Genomic DNA, 23,682 nt, shown 5'->3' on the forward strand with positions numbered 1-23,682 from the left:
TGAAAGAAGTCACAAAGGAACACATATTATGTAACTCCATTTATATAAACAGTCCCAAACAGGTAAATCTATAGAGAAATAGAGATTAGTGGTTGCCTAGGGCTTTGTGGTTTATGGGTGGGATGGGATGGGGGATGGGAAAGATGGGGAAGTGGACAGTGACAGCTGTGAGTACAAGTCTCTTTCCATGATGATGAAAATGTTTTTCTAAAATTGATTATGGTGATGGTTGACACCTCTGTGAATATAATTTAAAAATTAAATTGTACACATTAAAAGGGTAAATTTTATAGTATGTGCATTATATCTCTCTAAAGTTTTTTTATAAAAGGAAGGAGGGAAGGAAGGAAGGAAGGAAGGAAGGAAGGAAGGAAGGAAGGAAGGAAGGGGAAATATGATAGAAAATGAGGTATCATGCAGATAGTAATCCAAAGAAAGCTGAAGTGGCTATATTAATTTCAGATAAAGTAGACTTTAAAAGAAGAACTAATACCAGGAATAAATGTAGACATTAAATAATGATTAAAGGGTAAATTTTCTATGAAAATTTCTTGGCAATCTTAAATGTGTATATACCTAACAACAAAGCTTCAAAACACCTAAAGCAAAAACTGACAGAACTGAAAGGAAAATTAAACAAATCTATAATTAAATTCAGTGACTTCAATCTTCTTTCCTTGAAACTGTATTGAAGTGTGCATTTTTGTCTTACTCCTTATACTAGGAGAACACTTTTGCTATTTCACCATGAGGCATAATGTTTGTAGTAGATAGCATTAGTCAGATAAAGGAAGTTTCATTCTTTTTATAGTCTGCTGAGAGCTTTTTGTGAATGGGTGCTGAGTATGTCAAATGCTTTTCTGGTCTCTATTGAAATGAAGGTAAGATTTTTCATCCTTTTATGTAAATGTAGCAAATATGATTTATTGATTTTTTTCAAAGTTGCATTCATAGAATAACACCCAGTGGTTGGTGATGTATTATCCTTTTAAAAAAAAAAATGCATTTCTAAAGTCAATATGGTATTATTTAGTTTAGAGGGATTTTTTGTTTTTTTTCATTTTGTTTTTTCATCTATGGTCATGAAGGATAAGCCTGTAATTTTCCTTTCTTATATTATTCTTGTCAGGTCTATTGTCAAAGTCATGCTGGCCTTATAAAAAGAAAGTGACATGTTCTCAATTTTTCCATTGTTTGGAAGAGTTTGCCTAAGATTAGTGTTGTTTTTGCCTTAAATATTTGGAGGAATTCACCAGTGAAGTCAGTTGTGGCTGAGATATTCTTTGTGGGAAGATTTTGAATAATTAATTCAATTAATTTAATTGACATGGGAGTGCAGTAAGGGAAGCATGGTCTTTCCAATAGCTGGGGCTCAGTCAAGTTGACATCATGTGAAACAAAATAGACTTTCATTTCTGACTCACGCCATGCTGAAAAATCGATCCCAGGTGCATTAGAGGCCTAAATGTCCAAGCACATCTCTGTAAACTTGAAATACTCAAAGATCTCTTTACTAGGAACAAAAAGCACTAAACATGTTGGGGAAATATGATAAAATTATACAATATTAAGATTAAGAACGTATGTTCAACAAAAGATACCACTGAAAGAATGAAAAAAGAGCTATGAATGAGAGATATATTCTCAATACATGCATCTTTCAAGGGCTTCATGTCTAGAATAGATAACTAACTTATGAAAATTGTTTGGAAAGACAGACAACCCAATAGAAAAATTAGGCAACAAAATAAACTAGAAGAGAATATCCACATGACTGACAAACATGTAAAGGTGTTCAACCTTACTTGCTATCAGAAATGCAGATTCATACCACTAGGGTAACAACCACACCTAGTAGAATGGCTAAAATTGGAAAAGAAAAAAAAAAGATCAATGAGAGTTTGGCACAACCAATTCCCTCACATACTAAAGCTCACAGTCATCTTTAGAAAAATGAAATTTGAAATGTCATTTTCACTTACCCACTTCTCAAAAATGTAATTTGTACAACCACTTGGGAAAACCCTTTGTCAGTATCTACTAAAACTCAGTATACAGTTGATCCTTATTATTTGTAGATTACATATTTGTGAATTGATATACTCACTAAAATTTGTCTGTAACCCCAAAATCAATGCTTATGACTTTCCACTGACATTCATGGGCATGCACAGGGCAACTGAGGTCAAACTGCTTCAGCTCTCATGCTGTAAACAGGTGTCCTTTTCATGGTCTACTTAGTGTCATGTTTTTTGTTTTTTGTTGGTTTTTTTTTTTCACATTTGGGTGTCTTTGTTGGTGTTTTGCTTTAAAAATGCTCCCAAGCATAGTGCTGAAGTCCTTTCCAGTGTTTCTAAGCAAAAGAAGGTTGTGATGTGCCTTATGGAGAAAATACGTATGTCAGATAAGCTCCATTCAAGCACAAGTTACAATGAGTTCAAGGTTAATGAGTTAACAGTAGAAATTAAATAAAGTGTCTTTAAATAGAAACACATATGAGACAAGGTTATGTATTGATCAAGTGATGAAAACATGTTAATAAGTGGCTCACAGGAACCTAACTCTGTGTTTCACCTAGGAGCAATGTCTCAGTATTCGCTCATTCAGTGTTTGCTGTGACTTTGTAGGACAGGTGCTGCAAATAATGAAAATCGACTGTCTGTCCCAACAATTCCACTCTTAGTCCTATACTCCAAATAGATATAGACATATGTTTCCCCCAAAAGACACACACAAGAATGTTCACAGCAGCATTATTTGCAATAGCCTCAACCTGAAGATTTCCCCAGAGCTCACAGCAATAACATAATTTTCACTCATTCCCAGAGAATGAATAAACTCCAACACTCAAGAGAAGGACAATTCTTACAGATAAAATGTTTAGTGAAAGCAGTCAGACACAAAAGAGTGTATATCATCTGATTCCATTTATAGAAAGTTCAAAAATAGAGCAAAACTAATTTATGATGTTTGAAGTCAAGAGAGTGGTTCCCCGCGGATGGGTGAGTGTATTGTGGGGGTTGGTGACTGAAGGAGAATGAGGAGATTTCATGGATGTTAATAAAGTTCTTGTTAATGATTGAATGCTTGTTACATGGTATCTCAAATTTTTCAAAATCTATTAATGAGTAAATCAACAATTGCAGTGGGTATTTTTCTCCTTCCAAGCCAAAGAGAATGATGAACATTTAGCTAGTTTTACTGTTTCACCCCCTGGGCTGTTTTCAACATTCCCCAGGCATTGCTATTCATCTCCCCCAAGGAAGAACATTCCTTAGCTAGTTCATGCCTGGAACTGAGCACTTTTTGGTTTTCCCAGTTCAGGTGGCTCTAGAAAATGGCTCAGTCTACACTGAAGATATTAATTATAACCACACCCTTCTTCCAGTGCAGGTGGATTTGTCACTCAGAAACATGGGCTGGCCGAGTGGAACAGGTAATATGTTTAATTTTACATAATATCTAACAGCTCTGTGTTTAATTTTTCTTTTCTACTTCCTAGTAAATTTTATGAGATGATACATTTGGCATCTTATTGTGGAGATGTCCTTGGTGTGTTATAATCAATATACTGACAGGCCCCCTTGGCTTCTTCGTTGATTGAATATGGGGGATGGGAGTAGCTGGGATATGGAAATAACTAGGCCCACCCAAGGCTAAGAGAACAAAAAGTCAAGAGATGCTCCCAAACAACTCTAGAACTGTCAAGGGATGTCCAGATGCAGGAAGACAGACGCCTTTGCCATGTTGACCTCAGCTGCCTATTCCATAGTCACTCTCAAGACTTACTTGTGAATTCAGGTTCTCTTAGGGCAGAAACTTTTCCTGTTTTACTAACCAGCATATGTCCAGAGCCTTGAACAGAATCTTGAACATGGTAAGGGACCATCAATTGTTTACTAATTCTATCCAAAGAAGGGAAACAATAAAATAACCACTCTAACCCAAGAGGAATGCTGACATACTGCCAAAGAAGCACATATACAGAATTAAGAATAGGCAACATGGCCAGTTATCCAATTCATTCCTGTGACTCCAGCTTACGAACCTGGATTTGATGAGTCACAAAAGCAGGATCCACTTGTTCTTCCCAGGGAAGAGTCACCCATGCTCCATCAAAGTCAGAATCATGCATCTCAATGTTCTGTGTGACTCCTAATATTCCTCTCTGCTTAGGCAGAGCCCACAAGTCCCTGTAAGTCTACCTAGATTTGAGAAAGCCTCATGTACTATCCAAAACAGAGCTAGTGAAGATGTCTCCCCAAATCCAGAAATTTGGAACAGAACTGCTAATGAGGGTCAATGCACTCATCAATTGGTTTGTTTATCCACCTGCCCTTACTGAGAGCTCTTCACCATCAAAGACCATCAAAGTTAATATGATATAAATACAATACTGTGCTTGCCAGACTGTCAGTCCCCACTTTGATGTAATAATCACCCCAGCAAGTGAGTTACCCTTCACCTGGTTGTTGGTGGATGATAAATGCCAGGAAGGACTTTCAACAAATAGGAAAAAAAAGCAAAAACAAAAACAAACAAGAAACACCGAACTGACTCAGAAGAGCTGTTCTACATTTTACCATTTCTCTTTTTGATTTTTTCCTTGAGAAACCTGCTCTCATCTATTTGCCTAGTTGTAAAAAGATAAAGAGTTCCATAGGTACTAGACACAAGAATTTAATTTAAAAACAAACAAACCCAAAAAAACTCCTTACACCAAAATAATTATATCTATAAAGATGATTAATAAGCAAAAGTAAAAGTTGGAAATCAGTCACAAAGCAGGGCAGGAGGCCCTTTTGGGGGAACCACTGACTGAAACCACCCACCCTGGCCAGGCAAGAAAGTAACCACTTGCGTGAGTTATCTTACAACAGGAGGTCCTGGTAAGGAATATGGAACTAACAAGCTACCACCATACCACCAACTGGAAGAATTCAGGAAAGATAAAAAGGAGACACCAGTCCACATGTCCTACCAACCTCCCAGAATCCTCCTCGCTGGAATCCATCTTGGCTGAGTGGTTGCGTTGCCACCAGAAAGGACTCTGAGTCAGAACGTTTGGCCAGAGACAACCCAGAAATTAACCCCATCACCATAAAACCTGGAGAGCAGTCCTCCTGGGTTCCCTTACACTCCTGCTCTCCGCCCTGGCGCCCCTTCCCAATAAGGTCTTCTGCTTTGTCAGCACATGTGTATCCTTGGACAATTCATTTCCGAGGGTTAAACAAGAGCCCCCTCTTGGGCCCTGGAAGTGGACCCTCTTCCTGCAGCACTTTCAATGTAATTTTGGGGGATTATAGTAGGCTCACTCAAAGATGTTTAATTATTATTTGTTGTCCAATCGTGGAGCCACCAGACACATGTGCTATTTAAAATTAAATTTTAATTAATCAAATTAACTAATTAATGTCATAATTAATGAAATTCAGATAATTAAGATTCAATTTCCAAGTCACGCTAGCCACATTTCAAATGCCCCATAAACTCATGTAACTGTGGGTACCGTCTTATATAATATAGATAGAGACCAGCAGCAGCATCACAGAAAGTTGTATCAGATGTTACTGATTCTAGGGAAATACCTGTGTTTAACCTTGCTCAGCTTCTGTGAAGCTAGGTGGTAATTTGTAGGTTTCTATTGTGTATTTCTAACCTCAAAAGTGATGATTTCATTGTCCTGTAGAGCATTAGCTGATTTTGTTTTGTGAACAAAGAATGTTGCCCTCCTTCCAGTTCTCTAAGGATCAAGTCATTAGGCACTGTAGGTGCTCACCCGCAGTGCACCCTGAGGGAAACTCGGGATGGAGAAAAACAGGATGCATTCTGTGCTTTGAATACTGGCCCTAGATAGTTAACATGTATATCTAAGGAATAATTTTAGTGAACCCAGATTCTTGCATCTTCTCATACATGGAAAAGCATTAAATTCATTAGTTTGAATGCCTGTTCTTTGTGATTAGCAGTAATCTTTTGATGTTCACTACATTTTTCCCCCAAGGGGGAAGAACACCCCTCATATATCAATCATATATCAATATATCTTACCTCTTTAGAGCAGTCCCTCGGAGCTATGTAAGAGGCTGCCATCGCAGGCTATAGTCCTCAGTAAGGTCCCCAAAATAAAACTTAATTCCCAACTTTCAGATTGGACGTTTTTTCTTCAGTAGACAGTTTCTAACTTTTCCTATTGGCTTATAAAATTCCTGTGTGTTAAATGTTACCTGAATTAGCTTTACCGTCTTCTTGATTTCCTCAAACATGAATGTGTCAAACAGTGGTTTTTAGCATGCGTGTATTTTATGTTATGGTAAGGCTTGTGTTTTTAATATTTTGAAAATTAAATGTTGACAGTGGGTCTTTAGAGATCAATGACTTCGCAGGCCAGGGCAAGCATCAACGCACAAGTGCACACAGCATTTTAAAGGGCAGGGTCGAACCCTGGGGTCAAACCCTCGAGTGTAAGTATTAAACCCAAATGCCGAATAAGGTCTTTCACTCACGTTTGCCCAGTGAGCGAGTGCTGCCGAGAAAAACCTGGCCTCTGTTCACCGATGCCGAGTAGAAATACGCAGACAGAGCTTTGGAGGAGCAGAAAGGAGTAGCTTTATTACTTTGCCAGGCAGAGGGGGAGCACAGTGGCTAGCGCCTCCGGAACTGTGCCCCCCTCCCTGGGGAGTAGGGAGAGGTCTTATAGTCGGGGCTCGTGGTCAGGGGTAGGTGATAAGGACCAAGGCAGTAACAGTGCTGCGCCCTTCTGATGGGTCGGTGGTGAGCTAAGCAGGAGTCAGCACCATCAACCTTCAGGTCCAAGTGGTCTGGGGTCTACAGGCTTGTGGGCAGCACACCATCGTTCATCATTAGCTTCTCTCATCTGGAGGGGGTTTCAGTTTCTGCAAAATGGCTCAAAGATATTGTCGTGTGTATTGTTGCTGGGGAAACAGGATCTTGCCCCGAGGCTGCTCTTGCCTGTTTCTCCTAGGTCTCCGCATCCCCTCCCTTCCTTAATTAACACCTGCTTGAATCTGCCCACTGGAACTCAGGGAAGGTCATGGAAGCTGAATGAGGGCTGTTTCTTATAATCAAAGAAATAGGAGACACGGAAAGACTTTGTGCCCGGGAGCCCCACAGGGCTGTGCGCTGTATCAGGAGGAGAATGGAAATGCAAGCCTATGGCCTTTCCCCCAGGGTCCCATTCATAAAGCACCTCTGCTGCTCTCTGGCAATTCCAGGCTTCCTGGCACATGAATATTCCGGAAGCAATTTGGGCCCTAATTTACAATGACAGGGCATTAGCTATGCACATTCAAAGCATAAGGCCGTGTCTCTTTACTTACCAGGATGCCAATTAATTGTGAGCCTTCACTCTAAGGTACCTTGATTCGCACTGAAATTCTGTGTATACAGAAGGATAATAGTTTTATTGTGGGAGTTGATCTGAGACCAGAATACCCCACCTACTTTTAAGAATTCAATAGGCTTATTGGTAACACTTGTGGGAATACTCAGTAAATGTTATTTGTTGCTGTGCTGTTGCTATTGTTGTTGCTGTTGTTATTATTATTATTATTAATTTCCAGAATCTCAGATTAGAGCCTTCCCACCAGGTCACAACAGCATGGTAAAGATCTCTTAGCTTTCCGTGGATGTTGAACTGGCCGCCAAAGTTGTGATGCCCATCTTGTAGTTTTCAAGATTTGGTTTATTCCCCAGAACAGATTACACTGCCATCTAAGCTGCAGTTTATAACAGGAGCCATTTCATTCACCCATATGCCCTGTGTTTTTCTTATCTCCCCATTTTTGTTATCTTTGATACCAGTTCTCTGAAGCAGGTCTCACATCTCCATTTGACAGAGAAAGGAAAGGAGACATTTGTGCAAAGTCACATTCAGACTCAGGTGGCCCACTCCCTGCAGATAAAAAACAAATGAAAACTTAGGTTAGGGAGGTGATTCTGAAAGGATTAGTGCAAGAAGGGGGAAGGGACTATTGCCATGGGGCCAATACTGCTCAAAGGCCGGGTAGGAATGGTTTTCCTTTTAAGAGGAGGTGTCAACAGGACTAGAAAGAAAGGGGTGTGGGAGGGCGGGATGAAAGATGGCCTTGTGGAATAGTAGATCAGAGACTGTTACACCCTGAGGCCAACCTGTTTCCAGGGAGGGCTGTGGGCTGCCTTGGACTGAGCCAGAGGTCAAAGTCCAGGGGTCCAGAGGAGGAGAGAAGTTTAATTAAACTTTTGCTAACAAACATTTTATTTTTATTGCTCAGTGGGCACAATTAAGTAAGCTGTTTGTGAGGCAAAGAGTGGGAATTTGGAGGGTCTATGTCAGAGCTCGTTGTCGGTAAGCAAGGAGGACACTGTGTGTGTCTTCTAGTGACGTAGGGAGAGGGTCTTTGCAGTAAGCCATTTTTATGAGCACAAGAGGCTGAGGTGGGGGCTTTCTGAAACAGTCACTGTTTGCCAGGAACACAGGCTCAGGTCATCTCTAACACTGTCACTGCCCAACTACATTTCATCCTGATGCTCTGAGGCAGGTCTTAACATTTTCAGAGAAGGAAGATGAGGCTCAGACACTTGTGCAAAGACACACTGCTGGGACAAGTCTCACCCGGGGTTCAGGCCCTAAAGTCGGCACCCTTTGATGCTGTTCTGAACTCTGCACTCAGAGTTTCAGGAGTCAGAGTAAGGGCAGCAGAGGCAGATTGGGTGGGGAGGTGGCCCTCTGCTCCTTTCCAGGTGCCCCACCAGCTTTTAAAGTCTCTGTCCCTGTTTGTTCTCACCAAGCCATCTCGCCCTCCAAAGCCACAATGGCATCTTTGAGGAACTGCCCAGTGTTTGCTCCACTGCACCCAATTTGCTGTATTCAACGGGGACAAAACATCATTATTTGTAAACTCCACCAAGGAAGATTCAGGCAATGTTCTCCAGAAACACATCAGCCACAGTCCATTTAATGCCAGGAGATAAAGTTTGAAGGCCCTATAATTATAATCATTGGTTTTGGATGGTTCTGTGCTGCTATATGCAAAATCTATAATTCCCTTGGCAAGATGACAGAACATGGTACAGAACCCTGAACCTGAATCTGAACCTATAACAGGAAAAGCTACCTTGTTGGCAAAGCCTCATGGGGGAGACTTCATTGCTTTCCCTTCAGAGCAATTCTCCATGGGAAGAGCCTATGGAAATACAAAAATCAAACCTGGTGACCATCCACCCAAGAACATTGATGAAGTCTGCTATTTCCACTTGGCTACTTCATGTAAAACGTGGTCTTCCAGGCTTGACTCTTTTATCCTATAATTTAGAAGAAATTGTTGGTGAGAAGAAATGTTTTTCCCTGCTACCCTTCTAGGTTCATGGCTGGGGCTTTGTAAATGAGCCTGGCCAAAGATAGCGGAACAGGAGAAAAATGGAAGTTTATTAACAAATGCATTGCGCATATACATGGAAGCACCAAGTGAGGACTAACTCAAAAATGTGGTTAGAACTTGTGAAACCACATTCTTTCTTGCATGGGACTTGAACCCAGCCAAAACTCAGATTGGAACTTGAACCCATGGTCCCTCATTTAGAAGGAGACCAAAACACACTGTCTTTTTTTTTGGCACACAGGCTTAGTTGCTCCGTGGCATGTGGAATCTTCCTGGAGCAGGGATTGAACCCATGTCCTCTGCATTGGCAGGTGGATTCTTAACCACTGTGCCACCTAGGAAGCCCCACATTGTCTTTTAATTGAAACCATTCACCTGGTGTCAGGACTTACTGAAGCTCAGGTTCCTCTGTGTCATCACAGAAAGAAATCAGAATAAAGCAAAGTGATAGGCAAAGAGTGAGTTTATTAGCATAAGATGCTTGTGAGAGACACAGCAGGCAGGCAAGCCAGCACAGCTCTGTTTGTTTGTTTATTTATTTATTTCTTTATTGGCTGAGTTGGGTCTTCCTTGCTAGGCACAGCTTTCTCTAGTTGTGGCGAGCAGGGGCTACTCTTCATTTGCAGTGCGAGGGCTTCTCACTGCAGTGGCTTCTCTTGCTGCAGAGCATGGGCTCTGGGTGTGTGGGCTTCAGTAGTTATTTCACAGTTCGTTGCTCCGTGGCCTGTGGGATCTTCCTGGACCAGGGATTGAAACTGTGTTCCCTGCATTGGAAGGCAGATTCTTAACCACTGTCATGGTGCTATTTAAATCATACATATATTAGCAAAAGGGTGGTGACATATACTAAAATATGGTAATTTACCTCAAGTTTCAGTATGATGTCCCTATCACTTAGTTTCTTTCCCCTTTCACTTATATTCCTGTCTTGGCTACATGCAGAAATGCTACTCTTCAAGGACCATTAACTCCCTGATTTCAGGTAACAAGATTCAAACCCCATATCTATTGTCTTGTGTTTTAACTATCAGAACTTGTGGCTTGAGCGTGCCTGGTGCTTGAATGCACCCGGTCTTCCTTCAAGGTAGTGTAGATTGTTGCTAGGTTATAGGATTCTTTCCTTGAGTGGTCATTAGCTTACATCAATCTCCCAAACTCCCTTAAAATTCCCTCTCCATCTTTAATTCCCTAATGGGATTTCTAAACTATTTAATTATCCTACTCTATCCCTATCACTTGGGCTTAAATATGAACAAAGGAAGAGGGGTTTGGGCTTCTGGGCAGGGGAGGCTTGTTGTGGGAAGTTGTCCAGGAAAAGGGTTAAGAGTCTTCCTCTTCCTTTAAGAAGGAGAGGAACATATCCCTACAAATGGAAATTTCCTTTGTAAATGCAAATTTCCTTTAAAATAGGAAACATTTTCCTCAGTTTTTAAAGCTTTTTCTGTGTCTGCTGGTTGTCAATAACCTTTAGCTCAAAATAATCCATATGCCAAAAAGATTTATTTTGGGTTGACACACTTTGGTACCCCCTCAATTTGAACAGTACAGAAATCTAATGCAACCCTGTTGAGGGTTGAATTTTATCCCCTGAGAAGTGAAAAACCCCAGAATTTTGGGAGGTGACCTTATTTGGCAATAAGGTCTTTACAGAGGTAATCAAATTAAAATGAGGTCATTAGGGTGGCCCTGACCTGTCCTTATATAAAGGGGAAGTTTGGACACAGAGACAAACTCATGCAGAGAGGAAGATGATGTGAAGAGACACAGGGAGAAGGTGACCATGGGAAGAAGAAGGAAGAGGTTGGAGTTACCCTGACACTGACCAAGAAACATCAAAGATCACCAGCAAACCACCAGGATCTGGGGCAGAGGCGCAGGATGGATCCCCCCTCACAGCTGCAGAAGGAATCAAGCCTGCCTGTTGCAGGAAGGGAGACCCCTTCCAGGGCCCGAGAGCGGACTCTTGTCTAACACTCAGAGATGAATTGTCCGAGGAGAAACACGTGCTGATGAAGCAGGAGACTTTATAGAGAAAGGGTGCCCAGGGTCTCAGACCCAGAACTGTGAGAGAATAGATGCCTGTTGTTTAAGCTGCCTCAGGTTGTCTTTTGTTACAGCAGCCCAAGAAACTGATGGAAACCCACCATGCTGTAGCAGCAACTAGTTAAGGCACCTTATTATGTTAGCCCTTATTCAGCCCTTATTCTCTTCACCCATTTGACCTACAGATATTTTTTTTTCTTCTCTTTCTTGCTTAATTGCACTCTGGGAACAATTACCATCTAGTTACAGTTGTATTATGCACCTGGTGTTTACCCCTCCAGACAGCACTCCCTAACACTCCTTTCCTCCATGAGCATTCTTCGTTTCAGGAGGAACATCACAGGATGGTAACCTCAAGGACCCCTAGAACCTGCTCTGAAACCACCTGACACCAGCCCCGATCCTTCTCCACAGTCCTATTTTCCCCAAAAAACTATGAGACCTTTTCCAACCCTCAGAAAAGGGGGCACAATTCTTGGAAGTGTTAGCTGCTGTGTTCCCCTTTACCTGTCAAAGTAATAAAGCTATTCCTTTCTACTCCTCCAAAGCTCTGTCTCCATATTTCTATTTGACGTCCATGAACATAGACAGGATTTTCCCCACAGCAACCACAAAAGGGAGTGTAAAGAAAGAATGTTGCTGAATGTGTACAATAGATTTTGATTATTTGAGCAAGTGGCTGTATTTGTCCAGAAAAGCCTTTCCCCGGTGATAGACATCATCACTGGTGAGAAAAAGATGTGCCAAAAGCCTGGGTCTTGGTGCATCCTGGGGCACCTGGGGCTCTTGTCACACTGACCAACCCTCACCGGCCAACGCAAGTCTCATCACAGCGTGGATGGCATTGGCCAAACCTGCTCTCCAGTGTGGTCTGTAATCACAGTGACCAACACAATCTCCTGAAGCCCTAATTACGTTTCCTTGTGTGGGAATTTTCCTTTTCACCAGCAGCTAAATAAATTGAACATGATGTATGATTTGGCTTACTTATTTTTAGAATACCCTGTTCTTTAACCTATCTTATGAGCCTTCATTTAAATAATCACTCTGAACTTCCCCCAACAGAGCATCTTCCGTTCCTTAATTACACCCATAATGACAACGCATGGCACAGAAGTGACAATGCCTCTAGGGCCTGCTTCCATGGTGTTTCTGAGTCACAATCCCTTATCTTTTCTGGCTCCTGGGGGCAAGGTTCCCTGAAGACAAACCCCAAAGGAGCCTTGAGCTTCGTCTTGGGGGCCAGAGGTGAGGATCATTCAGCTTTATCTATTCCCTGGGAAGTTGCACTTGAATCTTTGCCCATTGAGATGTAATCAGTAATTTCTTGTCCCTTCTTGCGGCTTCACTGGATTATAACAGTACATTATTGTAAATAAAGTTCCATCTCAGCAATCTCACAGAGGATTTGTTTGTTCAGGGATCTGGCACCCTCTGACTGTCAGACTCTTTTCCTTCCATCTCCCAGAGGTTTGCAACACCTCCTGCTGATGAGAGGTTTGTGGCTGTTTTGGATTAGAGTGTGCTTAGGGTGATGTCTTCCCAGATGTTTTTGGAAAGCCTGCATAGCTCATCCTGCATCCACAAGCCCCAGATGGGCTCCACCCATGCAAAGGACTCGGTCCTGGGGGAGACCACAGTGTTCCCATTCGAATAATCAGAATTTCAAGAGCATCCACCTTCCATCCACCTTCCATCACCAAAGTAGTTTGTGGCTCTCCAAGGATGGAGGAATACAGAACAGCAACCAAAACGTTTAGTCCAATGACCTGTCTGCAAACTCTTGTTAATGAAATGTCATTCTTGTGATTAACAGGAAGTGCTGCTAAAAGATTATTGCTAAAATAAATGGATTTCTTAATGAAGATTCAGAGAGACACAGAGGTCTTGAAATTATCCTGAATGGAAGGAAAATGAATTAATTATTATCTGCGAGAACCCAAATGACCTAGAGCCTCCCATGAGCAGTGCCATGGGAGAGAGAAGGGATTTTGCCTTCCCTCTGTCCATCCTTTCTGCCTCCCACCCCTGTGTTTAGCTGGGGAGCATTGCACTCATCCTGTAGCAGCTTCGATGCATGCACTCCCTTCTGGTGCATAATTTCTCCATCCTCACACTCTCCTTTGTTTACCAAATCAGAAGTCATGCACCTATGATTCCTCTGTACTACATACGTACTCACCCTGAATATCCAGCCTGCTTAAATAGCAAAACCTTGTTAATATCTCCATATTTTGTTTTTTCTTGAAATTTAAATTCTGTTTTCAATAAGTGAAGTAGAAAGAGCAAGTGTAACTTTTGTTCTTATCAATTCTGAAGCTGGGTTTGCATTTCAGAGACAAAATTCTCTCCCTGGAGGATGAGTTTGGCTGTCTCAGTGGTTAAGAGACATGTCATCTGGTCTTTTTGCTTCTGGTTTCTCTCTTCTCATCTGCTCCAGTGAACCCCCCTCCCAAATCCCATGCACCTCCATGCCACTGGAGTCAGCTTCCCACAGCCCATGTCTGGTCCCACTTAGTCTCCTGCTGTTCTCAGGATAAGAGCTCAGCTCCCCTGAATGGCACTCAAGACCCTTCAAACTTGTCTTGCTCCTGAGCCTCAATTGGGTTAATTCCTCAGTAAAATATTGTCTGGAATTATTGGAATGATTGCCACTTTCTGGATAGTAAAGGATCTAACCTTGCCCAAAGAGAGGTCCGGGCTTTGCCTGAAGCTACTGGAAGGCATCTCTAGTTTCTTGTAATGCCCTGCCTGGTGGGAGTGTCTTTGCTCACCTGGAGGCCTTGGCCACTGGACAATCTAACAATGTGATTTTTGATGGGAGTTTTGGGTCTTGTAGTGTCCACTCTACTCTCAGAGGATGTGGAGACTAAAGGTCAACCATGTGGGCAGCTAGCCATGGGACCACTGTAAAGACTGTGGACACTGAGGCTCAAGTGAGCTCTACAGGTTGGCCATCCTCCATGCACGTTGTCACGTGTTGCTTCTGTGAGGGGTCAGTGCTCTCCATGACTCCACAGGGAAAGCACACATTTAGGACTCTGTAGAGCTCTGCTCCATGTGTCTCTTCTGCTTGTTGATTTTAATGGAAGTCATTTCTCTGTAATAAACCATAATCATGAGTATAACAGCTTTCACTGACTTATGTGAGTTCTTCCAGGGAATTATTCGGGTTGAAGGTGGTTTTGAGAAATCCCTGAACTTGAAATTAGTATCAGAAGTGGGGTGGTCCATGGACCTTGAAAGTCACACTATCTTAAAGTACACAAAAGCTGTTCCATTGTCTCATTTCTGCTTTTGTACTCCCTCCTTCCCCCCCTCCCTTCTTTTTATTCACTGATGCAATCTTTTTCAAACTTAAAGACATACTGCACTGGTGTATTTATGTACTGGTCTCATCTGGTAATGAGGGACAGTGTCAAGTCTAATTCATAAATGCTTTATGGCTTTTGTTTTCCATTTAGTTAAAAGAAAAAAGAAAGATTGAACCCCAGCAGTGATCCTCAGCAGAGGACCTATGTCAGGATTCTGAGTGAGGGGAGCAGAAAAGAAGTGAGCTCTCCATATACCTTGTTTGACTCCACTGTGTTCTTGAAGTGGTGGCTGAATTGGAGGTGGGGGGGAGTGAGTCCTTCCTCATGAGAAAAGAAAAAGTTAATAATTTATCAACTTCTGTGCACATTCTCATTAACTCCAGCTTAATTTAGATTAAAAATATCTGCCTCATAATATGAGATAATTTAACTTCCTACTATTTCCTTCAAGTCAAGTCTCTTTTGTACTTAAGACAAATTTTTTCCGAAGTTCTACAAAAATACAAAAATACTAGGAAAACTTGTCTTTGTTTTACTGCTTCCTTTCAGAGAGATCAGACCATCCATTGCCAATCTGGAAAGCCTTAATAAATGCTACACAAAGAATGCTCAGAACAAAACCAACTCGGAATGCCCAGGCAAAGCACTGCTGTGTTTAAGCAGAAACCCAATTCATGGGACTAAACACATCAGCCCATCCTCCCAAGAGGCAAACCCAAACGCCCATATGTCGGCGCCATCAGAAGTGCAGATACCACCATATGTCACCAAAGATGGCACTGAACTTGCCCTTGGCCAACTTCCTGATGCTTGCTGCTGATGTGTTTCCCAAGCACAGGCATTTTCAAATCAACTGCTGAGAAGGATGGATTCCAGTTCCAATCAGGTCTTTGCAGCCAAAACTCAGATCCTGGTAGCTCATGTGGCTGAGCCCACACGTTGATTCCATCAGCTATTTAAGCTCTCCGAGAACATCTGAGCATACTTTCCTTTCAAAAACTGTGGCAGCCCTTCGATGCCTTGGCATAAAATGAGTCCATGCCAAGGTTGGCAGAAAGTGCCAGTCCCTTTTTGACAGGAAAATTAATATTCATTATTCAACAGGGGAGGAAATGCTGAACTGTTTATCACTGGTTCATTAATTTTAGCCAAATAAAGGATAAACATAATTACTCTCATAAACTACTGTGACAGAGCCTAAAGATTATAGGGGTAAAAATGGATGCTTTCAGGAAAACTTTTTAAAAATGAGACCCTTGGGTCTTAGCAGGTGAGTGGGAATAATAGTTCTCATCTCTACTGGCACCTGCTAACTGCATCTTGCTTTGGAGCCAGGTAAGAAAGTTTGCCAAGAAAAACTCTATTCTACTCTTGCATTTTCTATGGTCTTTGTCTCCCCTGATGAGGTAGTGGAGACTTTTTACTACTTGTTACTTCTGTGTAGTGTGTGTTCAGGTGTTAACACTGCTGTACAAGTAAGCTCTCTGATTAAGCAGAAGGCCAATCCTGATAGCATCTACCTCTAAAGGCTAGATTCCCACCTCTGTGTTCCTGGTAAAGGTTTTCTCCTCCAACTGTTTCTCTGTCACCCCATTCTGTTCTCTTTCCCTGATACCTACAGTTTCAATAACTCAGGACTTGAGATCCTGCTTTTGAAAGAGTCTAACTTAATCTTCTCTGTTATGGACTGAATGTGTGTGTTCTCCCAAAATTCGTGTTTGAAATCCTAACCTCAAGTACAGCTATAGTTGGTGGGGGTGCCTCAGAGGAAGTAACTAAGGGTAAATGAGGTTATAAGGGTGGGGCCCTGATCTACTACGAATAGTGCCCTTATAAGAAAAAACACCAGAGAGCTCTTCCCCTGCCCACACACTGAGGAAAGGCCACATGAGGATACAGTGAGAAGGCAGCCATCCACAAGTTAGGAGGAGAGCCCTCACCAGGATCTGAAAGCACTAGCACCTTGATCTGGGACCTCCAGCCTCCAGAACTGTGAGAAAATGTGTCTATTGTTTACCCAGTCTATGGTATTTCATTAATGTAGTCCAAGCAGACTAATACACTCTATAGAGCTGGAAATTATAACACACACACACACACACACATGCACACACATCCCCTTCTCATTTTCATCCCATTGCCCTGACATTGTGTTTTCAGGAAGCAGTTGGTGAGGATACTGGTGATGATGGTTATGTGAAAGAATAAACTGTATTAGGGTCAGGTGCTTATGTTTTCCTCCCTTAAAGTACTTACACATTTATTACCTCATTTGGAGAGCCTGAATTCATTCAGTCATGGTGTACATGAGGAAGTCAGGTTCCGAAAGGTGAACCTCAGTGAGAAAAACTGACCTTCCTCAAGTCAATGAAAGGAAAATAAAAGTCAAAATCTACAAGCCTATAGTGATCGCTGGTGGGTGCAGGGTGTGATAAAATAAAACAGAGATGCATGGGTCAGTTCCTTCGAGACACGACAGACTTCCACAGCTTTATTTACTTGCCTTCATAACAATTATTTTTAAGAAATAAAATATTACTAATATAGTCTCTACAGACTGAGTTTTCTGGGAGCTGACAGAGAGACCAAGTTTGGGATACAGTATGTTTATCAGTGTTAGGAACACAAGGAAGGCATGGGAAAAAATAGCACTGAGCAGAGGAAGATATTGAACTACAGGGCAGGCTGGACAAAGCCCAGGCCACAGGATGGGGAGCCTGGGAGCCAGTCATCCAGTCTTGAGCCAGGAATTTATACCCCAACCCCTCTCAGTCACTGGTTATGAGCTACCCCCAGTGATGTGACCTCAAACAAGGCAGCTCTGCAGCTGAGGCCAGCTCTGAAAGAACTGCAGCTGGGGCTGTCTGCCCACACACCCTACTGCAGGGCAGCCAGTCCTTCCCAGAACAGGGGAGCTGGGCTACCTGTCTGTGTCTAAAGCAAGGTGAAGCTCCCTGTGGGACCCTTTCCTGATCCCATTCCAACTTCCAAATATGACCACTATATTTAAGCAGGTTTAGAGCCTTTGCATCAATGTTTACATAGAGACAGCCCTCTGTATCTGTGGGTTCCACATCCACAGATTCAATTGCAACTCAAAAATACTGAAAACAAAAATCTGGAAAGTTCCAAAAAGGGAAACTTGAATTTGCCATGAGCAAGCAACTATTTACATAGCATTGACATTGTATTAGGTATTATAAGTGATCCAGAGATGATTTGAAGTATATAGGAGAAGGTGCATAGGATATAGTACAGCATAGTATATATATCGTGTATATAGTACTTATAGTAAATATACTACACATGTATATTCTTCATTTATATTTACGTATTTTATTCTGCACTACATATTTTCATTCAACATTCTGTTTAAAAGATTTACCTTTGCTGATACATGCCAATCTAACTTAATTCATTTTCAATGATGTAAAACTTCTCCTTGTGTGTCTATGCTAAGATTCATTTTGTTATACCCCTTGATAGGTGTGTGAGCCTTCCAATTTTTACTCTTACAAGCAAAGCTTCATTTGACAGTCACCCACCTGTGTCCCTGGTCTGAAGATTTCTCTAGGGCACAGGTGAAAATGCACCCCTTGTATTCCTGCATCCCCCCGGCCCTACAGTTAATACCCAAGTATAAAACACTGACCTGCAATTGTCTCAATGATGTTCTCTAAGTCCCTTCCATCTCACACTCGAACTGCCAGTTCTTGGGAATCAATACTTTTACATCACAAAGCAGGTAGATTGCTGCTATTAGCCATACCAAAGCCAGTATTTCTATTGAACTGGACTGTTTTTGTGAACCTGCCTTTTTCGATCAAAAGTTTTTGCTGTCAGGACTCGTTCAAAACAGAGAGACTTAGTGTTAAGTGTGCAGTTGTGGTAAACAAAACGAAGAAGAACAAATATTTCAATCTTCTGTTTTTTAATGTAATCAACACAACAATGGTTACACTAAAAATGAGGATGTAAGCGAAATAAAAACAAAGAGTAGCCCTGTGAGCAGCTGAAGCAGATGTTTAGGCAGCAAAGGTCTGCGTTTGCATCACAGGATGCACCGTCCCACCCTCATCACAAAGCGTTTGCTCACACTCTCTCTGTGGTACAATGGAGACACACAGGGCGAGAACATAGAATTTAGAGATTCAGTGATGGATAGAGAGGTGAGAAAATGAACATTAATCATTTAAAAAACACAAATGATGGATTCTTTTGACCCATGCATTCCAAACAGCAAGTTTTTTTATGAACCCAGTGTGAACCTAGATGGGTAGGTGGACACCTGCTCCTCCCCTTCCCCAGCTCTGTGGCCTGGCATGCTACCAGATCTCTCTGTGCTCTACACTCATAACCTGAAAATCAGGTGTAATAACAGCACTTGTTAAAGTGGCCCTTTTTAAGATTGAATGAGTAGAAGCAAAACCTTTGGATAATGCCCAGAACATAGCAGGTGCTCAACACTGAGGGTGAACAAGCCACATCAGCCCCTGGGAAACTATCATTTTAAAATTGCAGTAGCTAATTCTAATAATCATGACCTTGTTTCATTGAATAAAAGAAATAATATTCAGTATTTTCTCCCCAGATGGGTGGTGAATAAAATATAACTCAATAGTAACAGATGAAAATATAAATATGGGTATATATCATTATTAAAATGTGAATAGCAGTGTAAAATAAGTGTGGCCTTGATTCATTAAGAAAACAATAATAAATAGTACTCATAATGCTCAATGTTTCCTCAGAAAGTAAAATGGTAACTATGATACTTTGGAATCATTTGTACACAAAAATACCATACAGAATGTGTGTAACAATGTGGTAGGTTGATTATATCATCATTTCCCAAAACTGTATTCTCCAAGCACCTTAACATATTTTCCATGGGAAAGGTATGTTTGTGTTAAGGTATCTCTGGTCAATATTGGCTTAAAGAACGTTAAACAGGGATTTCCTTTTTGTGTAATGAATTTGGCAATTAAATCTGTTTTTGCTTGCTAAAAACAAATAGAAGATCTGAGAAAATATTAACAGAAATTTTAAAGCTGACAATGCAGTGAGGAATTGTGGAGCTAATATCTAGGCGAGGAAGGAAACCCATAAAGGTAAGCTTGGTATTTAGAATTCCTTTTCCCCAGGAGGTGGCTACTGATTTGGAAGAAATAGTTGAGAAGCTAAGAAGCTGAACAATGTTGTTAAGAATCACAAAGAACTAAAGGGACAAAAATTGAAGTTGAGGGTCCAACGTGGGGAGCCCTGGTAAATCCGTCTACTCGGTGTTGAGCTTCTGTAGAGCTACATGCTAGCAGTAAAGGGGGAGAGGGTTGTAAGTAAATTATTTCTCTCAAGGCCTAAGCCTTGCTTTACAGTATCTTAAGTCTCTGAAATTGGACTGGGATAGATCCTAATTGCCAGTGTCCTGAACTGCTTACCAGAAGCAGTATATATCTAGTACACCTGAAACTAACACAGTATTGTAAATCTACTGTACTCCAATATGAAATAAATTAAATTAAGAAAAAGAAGCAGTGTACATCTTTGTGGCAGAAGTTAACATCATCTGAGGCCACAAGTTATGTCCTCAATGTTTTGGAGCATGATTTCCAACTCTTATAAAAAATAACCAGGTAGAGAAGAAGTCCAGACAACACTAAAGAAAACCAAGAGACGTAACAGATATTAACAAAATAGGCCCATAGAGGGACCAGAAAATGGAAATATCAGATACTGGCTTTAAAATGACTGTGATTATTATATTTAAAAAATAAAACAATAAGATTGAAATTTTGTCAAAGAAATAAAGACCATAAGAAAGTGTCAAATGGAAAGTGGAAAATAGAATGATCAACATTAAAAGCTTAATAAGCAGGTGGACAGATTTAACAATAGGTTAAACACACTTGGAAAGAGAACTGGAGCTTTGGAAAACTCATCAGAAGGAAATATCCAGAATGAAATATGAAGAGTGACAATAGGACTGAAAACACAAAAGAGAAGCTAAGTAACATAAGAAAAGCCCCAAGAAGTTGTGTGAAACTGCACTTCCAGAGAAAGAAGAAGACTGTGTGCAGTAGAAAAGACAGTCTTGGAATTTTCTAGGACTAATAAAATATATCAAGCCATATATCCAAGAAGCCCTACACACCTGCAGCAGAATAAATAAAAATAAAACCACACACAGATGCAGCAGGATAAGATGGCTGTCATCCAGGAGACAAAGAATAAAACCTCAAAAGCCATCAGAAATAAGAAGCACGCTACATTCAAAAGAGTCAAAATTAGACTTGCAGCTTGTATCACAACAGAAAGAATCCAAAAGGAAAGACAATGCAACAACACATTCATTCAAAGTGCTGAAAGAAAATAACTGTCAATCTAATTCTGTGAGCAATGAGGATATTTTCAAGAATGAAAGTGAACTAAAGTATTTTCAAACAAATAAATATCAGGCAATCCATCCTTAGCAGACTTTAATTAAAGGAGAGAGATGTAGACATAAAATTAAAATGCACAGAAACAGTAGTATATGTTAGGAAAAGGACAAATGTTAAAGTATCCTGAAATACTTGCATTGTCCAAGAAGAGATTAAGAAATGCCAAGTGATATTACACTTTGGTAAATCAAGGGTGCAGACTCTAACCACTAAGGTAACTACTAAAAGAATAGTAAAAGTGTTTTTAACAACCAAACATAAAAGGGGAGGTGGAAAGAAGTGAGACAAAACTGCTCAATAAATCCAAAGGAAAACATAAAAGGGGAGACTGAGAAACATAGTTGGGACAAATAGAAAATAGTATTAATATGATTAATTTAAAAACTAAATGTCTAAATTACATTAAATGTAAATGGACTGCATGCTTCCATAAAAATAGTAATATGGTGCTTATATAAATAATATGCATAAATCATAAGCACACAGAAAGTTTGAAATAAAAGCATGAAAGAACATACACCATGCAACATTAACTAGAAAAATGTGTAACTATACTAATATCAAACAAAGTAAACTTTAAGGCAAAACACATTGCTAAGGACAGAGACATTTCATTATAAGAACAGCATCAATTCACAATTAAAGTGTAAACCTTACACATCTCTAACACTTATTAATGTATATTCAGATATTTTAAAGCAAAATGAACAGAATTACAAAATTCAAAAGTTTATAATCACCTTGACAGATTTTAAAACAACTTTCTTAGGATAATTTAAAGAACAAGAATAAAACTAGGGACAGTCAAGACATTCTTGAAGAAGACAAGGTAGAGAAATTGCTTTACCAAGCAATTAAATGAAATTAAATTAAATTTACATGTTATATAATTAAATTATGTACCAAGACTTATTAAGTTACAGCAATTAAGATAGTGTGGTACTTTGGCTCAAGAGTGGAAAAATAGTCCAGTGAAGCAGAGTGGAGTCCAGAAAGAGACTGATTTACAGAAAAGGTGGCACTGAAGTACAGTGGGAGAAAACAATTGTTTCCTTTTTTAATTAATTAATTAAGCTATCAATTAATTAGCTGTGTTTGGTCTTTGTTGCTGTGTGCAGGCTTTCTCTAGTTGTGGTGAGTTGGGGCTACTCTTCATTGCCTTGTGCAGGCTTTTCATTGCAGTGGCTTCTCTTGTTGCAAGCATGGGCTCTAGGAGCATGGGCTTCAGTAGTTGTGGGACATGGGCACAACAGTTGTGGCTCATGGGCTCTATAGTTCAGGCTCAGTAGTTGTGGTGCACCAGATTAGTTGCTCCGAGGCACATGGGATCTCCCTGGGCCAGGGCTCAAACCATGTCCCCTGCATTGACGGGCAGATTCTTAAGCACTGCACCACCAGGGAAGCCCAACAATTGTTTTCAATAAATGGGGTTGGACCAATTGGATTTATATATGGAAAAAAATGAAATGTAAACCCTTCATCAAACCATATAAAAAATCAATTTCAGATCAAATATAGATCTAAGTGTAAAAGATGAAATAATAAAACTTTAGGAAATAATGTTAGAATATATTCATGAACAGGATAGAGAACTTTTTCTTAATTATGACACAAATTCATTCAGCATAAAAAGAATGAATACAAAATGGATTATATCAAAATTAAGAAATTCTGTTCATCAAAAGATAATGTTAAGAGGGTGAAACAAGTCACAAAAATATAAATAACACTGACAAATCATACAAAAATAAAGACAAACAATCCAATAAAAAGGCTACAAGTGACTTGACTAGATATTCTATTAAAAAAAACAATTCTGAGGGTTCAACTTCACAAGTCAGCAGGGAAATGAAAATTAAAACCACAATGTGATATTACTTCATAACCACCAGAGTGACTAAAATTAAAGTATCTGACAGTACTAACTCAGACTCTCATACAGTGCTAATGGGATTTTAAACTAGTTTAGCCACTTTGGAAAACTGTTAAACATTTTTTAAGTTAAACATATCTGATAATCTAGCAATTCCTCTCCCAGGTATGTGAAAAAGAGAAATACATTCACATGCTTAGCAAAAGACAGCCACAAGGAAGTTCATGACATCATTTGTCATGATAGTCAATAAAGGGAAATAATCCAAAAGAGTATTGATGCTAGAATGGACAAATAATTTGATATAATTAGACAATGGAATACTATATAGCAGAGAAAAGGAATAAACCAAGCTCCATCCAAAAAACGAATGGATCTTACAAACACGATGTTGAATGAGAAAAGCAAAACACAAAGGACTATATACCTCATACCTCCACTTACATAAAGTTCAAAACTGGAAAATTGCACTATGGTATTAGCAGTGAAGACAGTAATCTTCCTGGGGGAGAATAAAAGAAAATGAGATGGTGGTTGAGAGGGAGCATGAGGAATCATCTAGATTGTCTACAACATATTATTTCTTACATCTTGTATGATGATAAATTAGATACTCACTTTGTGATAATTCA

This window comes from Hippopotamus amphibius, chromosome 1, assembly GCF_030028045.1.
Source record: "Hippopotamus amphibius kiboko isolate mHipAmp2 chromosome 1, mHipAmp2.hap2, whole genome shotgun sequence".
NCBI classification, from domain to species: domain Eukaryota; kingdom Metazoa; phylum Chordata; class Mammalia; order Artiodactyla; family Hippopotamidae; genus Hippopotamus; species Hippopotamus amphibius.